Source organism: Lepidothrix coronata, unplaced genomic scaffold (genome assembly GCF_001604755.1).
Source record: "Lepidothrix coronata isolate B3197 unplaced genomic scaffold, Lepidothrix_coronata-1.0 Scaffold4, whole genome shotgun sequence".
Classification (NCBI taxonomy): domain Eukaryota; kingdom Metazoa; phylum Chordata; class Aves; order Passeriformes; family Pipridae; genus Lepidothrix; species Lepidothrix coronata.
Window position 1 is genome coordinate 11,728,324 of NW_016690184.1, and position 11,677 is coordinate 11,740,000.

Consider the following 11,677-nt stretch of genomic DNA (forward strand, 5'->3'; position numbering starts at 1 on the left):
TAATGTGACTGGCCTGTGAAGGGTGGAGTAGTTCTGCAGTTGTGGAATGGGATTTCTAGGGTCTCTTGAAGGAATATGAAGCTCTAATGAGATGACAGATATCACATGATGTTTGATTTAGGTTGTTCAGCATTTTCTAATTATTGCCTTAGACATGAAAAGCTCATGGTGAGGTAGTAGCTGAAGACATTTTCTGCATCAGAGGCAGGTTTCATCTCACTATACTGATCTTAGAAGCTCAGCATCGAGTCAAAATTCATTTCACCAACTCTTCTTGGTAGTCCAGGGTGAGGAAGAAGCAATCACAGAAAACAGTTCCTTCCATTTGTTTTAAATTTTATTCTGGTGTGAGATGAATGATTGTTTAATCTCTTCCCCCTTTTTGTTGACTACAGGGGAAGTAAAAAAGACCACCTTAAAACATGTATCTGTCTTTCAGATGACTAAAACTACGTGAGAGGAAGACTCAAGGGCTAAATGGGTTATTATATCTCTCCTTGAAATTACCAGATTTGTTTCTACAAAGTATATACTACTTGTAGCAGCCAGTATTTACATTGCCTTTGTTGCATATCTACCACACTGGTCACGGAACTACTTCCCAGATCTCTTTCATAGTTCACACCATAAACATTCCTTGTAGCTCTAAGCTTCTGCCTACATGTCAGATTAAATTGGGGTGAAGAGGCAATTAGTGTCAGGAGATCTGAGTTCAGAATTTTATGCCATAGTGAGCTCAACTGTGGATTCAATTGTGGAAAACAGGCTAAGTGTTTTGAATGGTATTAATACCTAATTACACTTACCTAATTACATTTTAATTAGGATGAGTAGCCAAGGGTTCAGTATTCCCAATTAGGGGCTTCTGTCCGAAGGCTTTGACAGTTCTTTGGAAGGTATTGCACAGGGAAATTTCATTCTATTTTGGTTCATATAGCTCATTCCTGTCATTTTGTGTATAGATAGACTAAAAAATTACTCAATTTTAAGTGTACTGTAAATTCTGTAAGTATGGATTGCATTTTTATTTCATTCCTTTCTTCACAAAATGATTTTGCTGTGGGAATGTGTCATTGTTGGGACGGACTACGACATGTAATATTCAGCAAGAAAGTTTATTGGAAAGAATAAGGAAGCAGCAGCAGCCACGAGCTGCAATTTACAGCCTCTTAAATACAGTTCTTTTGGTACAGGTATATTACACAGATAGGTCAATTTAAACACACAAACTACAATTCTTACAGCTAATAGGTGGATTTTAGTTGGACCTTCTCAGTTCTACTTTCTCACAACATTTCTGTGCACCTGTCCCTGTTTTCCTTTGATGTTTATATTTTTCTCAGTCACTCTGTTCAAAACAAGTCCTCATTCTCATGAGACAGTGTTCCCCGTTCCCACGGGACAGTTCTCTCCTGCTGATCCTCTGCTCTCTCAGGATGCCTCAGTACCTTGTCAGGACCAGGGCCTCCATTCTCAGCCACCCTCTCGCTCCACCTCAGGGGCTCGGTCCAGCCAGGAATGTGTTCATAGACTGACATTCTACAGAATTTTTACAATGATTAGCATGAAAATAAAACACAGACTGCATTGCCTCTGCATATATTCCAGAAAGGATTGCAGTAAAGTCTATGACTTTGACCTATTCAATGTTTTCAATTTGGTGTGTTAGCCATTTTCAATCTCCTCCATTTCTAATTTTGGTACTTTGTGAGGAGGATGTAAAATACTTGGTCCATCAATATATGTAATAGTGAGAACGTCAAAAATGCTGATGTTAGTGAACAGAAAGATAGCCTTGATGGAAATCTGGTCACCTCCAAATGTGCTTGTAGTCTAAAAAATTGTATTGCAAATTTTCATACTTATTGTCTTCCTATTTCTTTCTATTCAGATTTATTAATTTTATTTTCTTAAGAAGTTGTCTCCTTTTCTACTTTTAGTATAAATGTTTCTCATGTTAGACTGTTATTTTAAATACTAACATTAATAAGAATAAAAGTTCTGCATTCCAAAGCTATTACTTTATCTACTTCAACAGAGACCAGTAACCTCTTTTATGATACTCAAATGTTTCCCTAGTCACTGCTTAATGTATACTTATACAATGATTTCCCTGGGACTGCTTACATGCTTAGGATATAATACGTGTATGTACTGAATATTTCAGAATTATTCCTCAGTTAAAAATAATTTTAATCATATGCAAGTCAGGATTAACTTATTTCTAACTTTGTATATATACCCCAGATTGTGATGTTTCATGGGAATAAAATATAATAAATCATATTCTTCAGATAAGCAGATATGATGACTCAAAAGAGACAAAGTTTACACATCTGTTGGATAAAGCACTTCCATGTTTATACAGTAACTTTCCAAAGAGGAAATGTGCTTTAATCACTCATGTTTTTATTTCTCTGCCTGATGTTCCCAGAAGCAAGTTCTTCTGGGCATCACATTAAAGCATTAAGAGATCCTAGTCAATGCTGCTGCAACATCGTTCCCAGCCATACTCTGCCTTCTTTTACTCAAATAGTGAACAAATCAAACTGTGATGTCTAAATTCTCATGAGAAAGAGAGTAGCGAGAGCCAAATCTGAGTCCAATTAGAGACCAAAGAGAAGCCACAAATGCAAACATAATCTGGTTACCACCCTATAACTGTGACTTTGCAGACTTTCCTGGATACTCTGTTTTGGATCGTTCTGTCAACGTGCAGATGTACTTAATCCAGGATCTTGCTATTTAAAATAAAACAAACAAAAAAAGTTCATGGGATTCTGTTAAAGAGGTATTGGTAAAGCATAATGAGAAAATACAGTACAAAGTGGGATTCAGTCAGTTATTTTGGTTGGTTACATAAACCTAAATGCTAAAAGCTTCAGACAGAATTTAAAAGTTTCCATTTGATACAGAGGGACAGAAAGAATAAACACATTGTTCTCCAGAAAACTGCATAGAAGGATCTTTAATTCTTAATATCAAGGGATTGCAATGGTAAAAGCCCTTTGCACATTTGCTCCTTCTTGTTTGTTTCATTTTCTTCAGCTGCTCTCTCACATATATTTTGAAAGGATTTGTGCCAGAATATGTTTGTAATGACGTAAAGGCCATAACCTTTTCAGTACCTCTTCATGGGATGTTTGCCTTTAGTTATTTTCACGTTCAGTATCTGAAACTTCATTTTTCAGTTTTAAGAGAAGTAACTTCTGTAAATGCATTCTAATATCTTCCCCTGTATCCCTGGCCTACTAACAAAATTTTGGCACCTCTGTTTTGACTTTATAGCAGAATCTCAATGTATTACCTAGGACAAGAAAGCTTAAGGTGATTACAGGAAAGGTAAGGTTGGCACTTTTATATTAACTGCCACTCAATAACATTCCAAGGGATCTCATGCAAGTTTCTTATGCAGAAATTTGCATACCAGCTAAGCACAACACTTTCTTACATAATTTCTTGGTCTTCATACTTTTTGTATTCAATTTATGTAACATTTTATTTTGTTTTGTTTTGATGGCTATTGTTTGTGCATCTTTACATTGACTCTTCAAAGGCTGGGTTTCTCACTTTATTTGGCACATACATTCACTCCTGTGATTCAATTAAAGTGTATATAAGAAATCTTTGTTCCGTACATACAGATTTTTCTTCTTCAGACTTCAAGGCTGTCTTGACTAGCTGCCTCATTTCCTGAGAGTCCTCTTAGCCCAATATTATTGACACTTTCATATTATTCAATACATCTCTTCACAGATGTGTTTAATTATAAGAGCTTTAATTCTTTTTTTGCTGAACTGTTGTTTCTTCCAAATGCAAATCAAACCAGATGTGCTACTTGGAGCCCCATCTCAGATTATAGTAATTTTCTATTCTATAGATAGAATTTTCTATTCTATAGATCAGAGTGCAGAAATTCAAGGTCTTGGTGGTGCCCTCTGCACCATAGTCTCTGGCATGAGTCAGGAAGCAAGAGGTGCATCGATAGGGGAAGGACTGAAGTAAATAAACTGCTGTGCTCAATGGTCAATCCTTTACTTTCCTAAAAAAGAAAATAAAAATTAAACCTGGATTTTTAATTATTAAAAACAGCTTTCTCCTTCATCTCACAAAGGAATGGGACAGAGGAGAAAGAAAAATCAGTCATAGAACAACCAGCCCAAAAGCTTCTCTGAGAAAAGGCCAGCTGTTAACTCTTGATGTCAAAATGCTACTCTAGTGTGTTTTCTCCAGTGGCTTGGGACAAAGATCATGACAGGGAGTTCCATAAAACATTATTAATATTCTACACATTTTGATATTACATTTCATTACCCCAGACCTTGTTATTTTGTGTTTACTATGGACTGAATGCTGGTTAATTACCAGCTAGGACTCATGCCCATAAAAATAAGCTGGATTTAAATTAGAAAAACTGCTATAAAGAACAGGCATAAAAATTCTAGTCCTTTATATGCCAACCATATTCCTGATGCTTTCTCCAAATTCCTTCTCTAGCTTGTGATCCTCATGGAAAGTTTTATGAAGTCTGTTACAAGGGATGCTTCTAAATCCCGAGAGAGAGAGAGGACTTGTTAAATAGTGGTGTGGAAAAGAAAAACAGGTTGTGGGGAAACCGCAGAGTATTGGAAATTACAGGACTTATCACAATCTAAGTGATTTCTGGGAAAAAATAACTGTTCTTCAATTTAAAAGAATTTGATGATAACTAGCGATGCAGTGCTGTGACATTTAACCTGTTAATTAAAAATTACGTAATAAAAATGAAGAGGGAACTGTTTACAAATGTACTGAGTTCAGCCTGCAACATGGTTGAAAACCTTGGGAGTGGTAGGAAAAGGGTGACCTATGTACGATTCCTAGTTTAAGAGACCTAGCCTAAGTAGTCTGGCAGGCAAGCTCAAATTAAGTCATCAGACAGTCTTTCTACTTTGTACATGAACTGGTGACCTTAGGGTCATTGAATTAAAAGGAGTGCAATGCTCACCCACTGTTTCCACAAAGGAAGAAAACTTGGTGGCTTTCTTCACTTCCGAATTCGGATCAGCAATTTTTACTGTGGCAGGGTGGATTTTAGACAGTGATGGTCAAATTACAAACAGCACAGTTGTTAACACCTAAGAGCTTACCAGGTTGTACTCTTGATTGCTTGCACGTTTATGAGAGCTTCCTGGACTCAGGGACTAATAATGGTGCTTTAACAGTTTTCAAAGCCACACTGACTCAGCATATTTTGCCTCATTACTGCTTCTATTTCCGAGGTACTCCTCAAGTGTAACACCCTCCTTGACAAAACTGGGAATTTTAGGCTACACACTAGTCACTACGTGCCACACTGGTACCTGAAGGAATAAAGAATTTTCCAGATAAGGAGATGAAAAGGAGTCATGGTTTTCTGGGAAACATTTTGCATTAACAAGTCTTAATTTTCACCCCAGTATTTCCCAAACCTTCCTTGAACTATTGAAAGAGTGAAAAAAGATTGATTGTATCTAACCATGGCAACAATTCTGAAACAGGGGGCATGAAAACAGTCAATCACCTCTAGCACACCGAGGTTAAATAGAGCACAGGAGGTACCTCAGTGTCTTAGGAGTACCTTCAATACCCTGGGATGTGCCTGACAGAGAGGTATTACAAAGCCATCAAACATTTTCTTCTCTCTAAGAGAAGTAATTCTAACAGAATGTCTCTATTCAATTGATTTTATACTCACTCATGCCATTGAGTACTACAAACAACACAGCCGAAACTAAGAGTTGGTACCACCTTGTAAAACATGAGATCACTTGTGTCTTCTATGTGAGCTTGTGCTTCTTCTGGTTGCAAGGTTGTCTTCTTTCCAACTATCTTCTGCTCTGGGATATTTCCAACACAGATGTCAACAGTCACATTAAACTGCGGAGTAATAGTGTTATATTTAGTATTGAGAAAACATGAGGACAGTACTGCAATAATCTCCAATTGTGATCTAAGACAAGACGTGCCTGTGTCCAATTTGAACAAAGAGCAGCCTATGCAGAACCCAACAGGAAAATGTGTTCCAGAGGCAATATATTTGCAAAAGGTTCATCTAGGATTTTAAGAAATGAATGGCTGACTGAGATCACTGTTATCTTAGAAAGTCTTAAGAAGCAGACACTGTGTAATTTGATTTTTTAGATGGAAAAATTTTAAGATAGCAAGAGAAAAGAACTAAAGTAAATGAGAACTATAAAATACAATGGAAAAGAAAAAAATGCAAGGTTAACAAAAGCTTTGAGAAACATACTGATGAAGGGAGAAAGTGAAAAGACTGATATTGTCTGTTAAACATCTCCTTGTAGAAAGAACAATATTATATGGAAAGAAAAGGTTGTTTGAAATCTTTAACTTCAGGTGATATTCACAAACATTCTATTTCATATCCTTTTGGGCCACGTAAATTAGATACAACAGAACTGTTTGCAGTAGAGCAACTTGTTGAAGATCAGTGGGAAAATCTTTGCTGTATTTACTATCCAGATAGAAAATGGAACTCAAATCTGAATTTTCTGATCATGACCTTTTTCTTAAAAGCTTACAGCCCTCCCCCCCAGCATTTATTAAATAACAAATATTACAAATGATACAGAGACGTCAATGTACTGATGGTGAATAGTTTTTAGCCTGGGACTGCTTTTAAAACAAGGATTTTTGATGAGAAGCTTGTCTTTGATTGTCTGGGTTGTGCCAAACAAAGTATATGTTCTTTATTCAGTGCAGTCCTATGAAATTTAATTACTAGAGGAGATAGCCAAATCTGATCTATTTATATATTTTATCAGTGCAATTGTCATACTCTTAAGTACACATAATGCCATCAGACACATGGAACTTGTAAAATGTATAGCTTTCCCCAGAAACTGCAACACAGTGGGAATTTTATTGTTGATTTGTTAGGATGCACACATCCAAAGGGACTTTTGACCTACTTCAGAACTATATATAGAAACTTCTGCTAAAAACCAACACACAAGACTGTATTAGTAAAAGATAGTTTATCACATATTGCTGAAAAAATAATTTAAACAGTGCAATGCTCTTTTTGAATGTAAAACTATACATTCTTTTTTTATTATTTTGTTACAACAGGTATGTCTTTGTTGTAAAAACCCAAGAATTATAACATTGGAAGAGTTAAATACATAAAAATTAGAAGCATTAATCATAGTAAGATAAAAGAGGCAGATTTCCTTTTCAATACAAGAATAATGTATTTTTCTTTTTAATAGAAGAATAATGTATTGCTCTTATGACAGAATATTCTTCCATTCTGATTTTGATTATTATAGGACTGACTTTACTCATAACTGGCAGTAACTCCAATGCTTGCAGTTCATGCTGAAATAAATATTGCATTCATCCTTTCTGAACTGAACCCAACCCAAAGTCAACACACTTATGCTTCTGTATTTACAGAATTGAGGGTCAGTTTATCTTTTCATTATACCTTTTATTTTTAAAGGTCTTAACTTGGATTTTGATTTTTGTTGTGTTTATTTTAGGCTTTCTATACCTAAAATATTAACTGCATGAAAACCACATGTGTATGCAAAATAAAATATGCATGCCAAAGAAAAATAATAATGATCAAGCTTTTAAATATATGGGTTTTCAGTGCCTGGAAGGAAAAGAACCAGACACAAACCTCCCAGGAGGAACAGCCCAAAACAGATTTGGTCGAAAGGTAACAGTCTGTGGTCCCAGAGCTGATTCCTGGGAACCAGGTAATTTTGACAGAACTTCGGGAAAGTAATAGTGCTTCGAAGTAAGTAAATATTAATGCTTGTTATTGTACGCATGCCCCCTCCCCCGCATATACAAACTGAGATACACAGATTATATCAGTCTGAGTTACTAGTATGCCAAACTAGAGAATCCGAAGTCAATTTTTTTATGCACAGCACTGAAAGCACTGGAATTACCTAAGTAATAGTCTCCACTCATATACCATAATCTCCACTTATTCCCCACATACTAGCTCATTCCTTAACTCATGCCCAGGTGTATCAGTACAGATACTGCAGCTAAGCTGGCGTATAACTAGCAATCCAAACATTATAAGGCAATATCTTATTGCCAAGTTTTGAAGTACAGTGCACTGAATGCCATTTGAATGTAAAAATTGCCTTGCCACTCTTCCTGTAGAACCAACACAGAATTGCTGAATATCAGGAATGCCTGTGGAGACTTTAACAAATCAAAACACACTTGGTCCATCCTGGCAAAGTGTGTCTAAATTTGTATTGGATACACTTCTACCCAATGGCCATCAACTTGGACCAATAATTTCTAAGGTACTAGTATAACCTTTATTTTGAATTCAGTTAATCCAACTGATATGGTTAGAGAGTTTCCATGATATGTTAGAAGATGGAGTGTGCAATCAGGCAGAGTTGTAAAAATATTACTTATGAGGTAATAATTGCGAAAGAGGTGTTTATTTTGTTATATCAATGCTCCAGTCTTCTGAATCCATGCCTACAATGTCTTAGGACAAGTTTTTCAAATTATTTTAGAAAGATGGAAATCTCCTTTTAATAGGATTATCTGCCCCTTAATATTTTTTTTTTTAAATTTCCTTGGTAATTTTTTCCTGAAAAGATGCCTACCAATGCTTCTCTATCACTCCTTTCCTCACCTGGACACGGGAGAGAAAACACAACAAAAAGCTCGTGGGTCAAGATAAGGACAGGGAGAGATCACTCAGCAGTTACTGTAACGGGGAAAACAGATGTGACTTGGGCAAAATTATTTTAATTTATTACCATTTAAATCAGAGTAGAGTAATGGGGAATAAACCCAAATCTTAAAAACACCTTCTCCCACCTTTGTCTTCTTCCCAGGTTCAGCTTCACTCCTGATTGCTCCACCTCCTCCCCCCCAGCAAAATGGGGAGGGGTACAGGGAATGGGAATGGGAGTTACAGTCAGTTCACCACACTTTGTCTCTGCCATTCCCTCCTCTGAAGGGGGAGGTTTCCTCACACCTTTCCCTGCTCCACTGTGGGGTCCCTTCCACAGGAGACAGTCCTCTGTTCTCCAACGTGAGTCCTTCCCACAAAGTGCAATCGTTCAGGAACAGGCTGCTCCATTATGGGTCCTCCCTGGGGTCACAAGTCCTGTCAGCAAACTTGCTGACAGGAGTGGGCTCCTCTTTCCATGGTTCTGCAGGTCCTGACAGGAGTCTGCTCCAGTGCAGGCTTCTCAGAGAGTCACAGCCTCCTTTGGCCATCCACCCGCTACAGTGTGGGCTCCTCCACGGGCTGCAGGTGGATCTCTGCCCCACCGTGGATCTCCATGGGCTGCAGGGGGAGAACCTGCTTACCACAGTCTTCATCAGGGGTTGCAGGGGAATCTCAGCTCCAGCACCTGGAGCACCTTCTCCCCTTCTTTCTCCACTGACCTTGGTGTCTGCAGAGTTATTTCTCTCACATATTATCATTCTCCTCTCTGACTGTTGTGCAATAACTCCTCCCTTCTTATCGCTGTTATCCCAGAGATGCTACCACCACTGTTGATGGGCTCAGCCTTGGCCAGTGGCAAGTCCATCTTGGAGCCAGCTGGCATTGGTTCTTTTGGACGTAGGTGAAGCTTCTAGCAGCTCCTCACTGAAGCCAACCCTGCAGCCCCCCCACTACCAAACCCATGGCACACAAACCCAATAGAGCAGCGTGAAGATCTGTCTGCTGAAATGCCCGAGGAGCAGATGTTGGCCAATTTTGGTGTTGACAGCACTCGGCTGGAGATCTGTAACTATGATTAAGAGCACCTACTAAATCACTGTCATTTTGATTGTCATGCTGCTGGTGGTTGTATATGCAGGGATACACCACAGATTATTTTTAAATTTAAAGTCTGAATTATTGTCTTGGTCAGAATAACACAAATATTTTCTAATCCTTTAATTTGCTGCCAAAAGGAATCTGGGGTCCATGTTGCCTCCCACGGGTCTTCTTTTCTTTTCTTTGTATTACACGATGGAAAGGAAGAAAAGTCAAGTGAAGCTCCAAGCTTTTGAATGAAATGTACTGGAGGTCCAGCAAGCTAAATAGAAATGCATCAGCTGAAAAAGACCCCTCGTAAAATAAGAGAATAATGTTTAGAAGGATAGAGACAGGAAATTACTTGTGAGAAATGTATACACTGAGTGATTTTTTTTTTTAAAGTATGACACCAATTTAGTGTTTAAAGCTGCTCAATGGCTGGAATACAAACTTCTTGTGAAATGTATTAAGTGTTCACTTAGCTGTTAGTAAAAAACCCTGCTAATGAAACAATGTATTAATTGCTCAGGGCCACTCAAAGCAAACACACATAAAATATTTAGATGTCTGGAGATGCTCAGCAGCTTGATAACCAACTTTTAATAAAGTCTATTCAGTGTTTTGAGTTGATCAGCAGCTAGGAAAACAACCCATGCTCAGCAGTAGAAATGCAGCAGTAATAAAATACAGAGGTGCTCAGTGGCTGCAGCAGAGTTTTTAGAGCTACACTAAAATTAGGGAGACTAAATTAAGCAATAACAGTAAAGGCACTGGTAGTTCCACAGGATTAATGGCTGGCTGGGATGAGCTGATGGCCTGTGGCTACATTTCAGGTCATTAATCCCAGCCGGTCATTAGTCCTCAGGAAATGCCCAGCACTGAAGTCATTATTACTATTATAGCCAGTTTAAAAAAAAAAAACAACAAAGCAAATAAACCCAACAATCCATCAGACGCCTTATATGCATTATGGTATATGGATATATATACTACCTACAGATATCTTAAGAAGAGATGTCCGTGTTCATATTACCATAGATTTTGTCTAGAACAATTCTAATATCTTAGAGTCAGTAAGATCATTGGGAAATCTATCTATATTTCCATTCAGTTCATGAATCAAAATCAAGGTTTTGGTGCTCTGCATCTCTTAGTTGATGCTGTCTGACATCCTTACAGACAAAAAGGAGCACCTCAGTTGGAATACTCAGTGTGGCTTCACTTGGCTTAAGCAGAAGCTGCATTTGGGAACATTCCCAGTGTCCTGTGCCTTCACATACTGACCTACTTTCTTTTTCCTTCTTATGAATAGTAGAGTGGCAGCACTGCATACTATATATATATTTTATGTACTTGGCATTTTTATAGAGACACGTACCCAGAAGCATAGTAAGAACTTCTGAGAGACTCTACAAAGATTGCTGGGCTTGCTGTGAAATACAGTTTCCCTTGGGATAATAGCAGCTCTTTCTGGGACAGCAATACTACACAGTATTGTTTTAACAGGAGGAAGTTGAAAATAAAATTTAATTGAAACAGCAGGGGAAATTTAGGCAGGCAGTATATAAATACCTGCTGTAGTTTTGCCCTGATTAACTTCCCCAAGGCATTGCTCAAATCATTCTGTCTGTCCAGTCAGGAACATATCTACCTTGTCATGGGTTTAGCATTCATCTTATTTTTCTCAGTTTAGTAATTTAAGAAGTAGTAGGTAGTAGCTGCCATGCTCCACATTCCAGAACTAAAACCCGTACTTGCAGCCTGTTTCTGATACATGGAGAAGAATTCTACATCTCAGGACTCAGATATAGCTTTGCAAATCACGAGGAAACACTGTGATTTTTTTAAATGCTTCCACTTATACTATGGATTATCCCCTGGAATTATTTA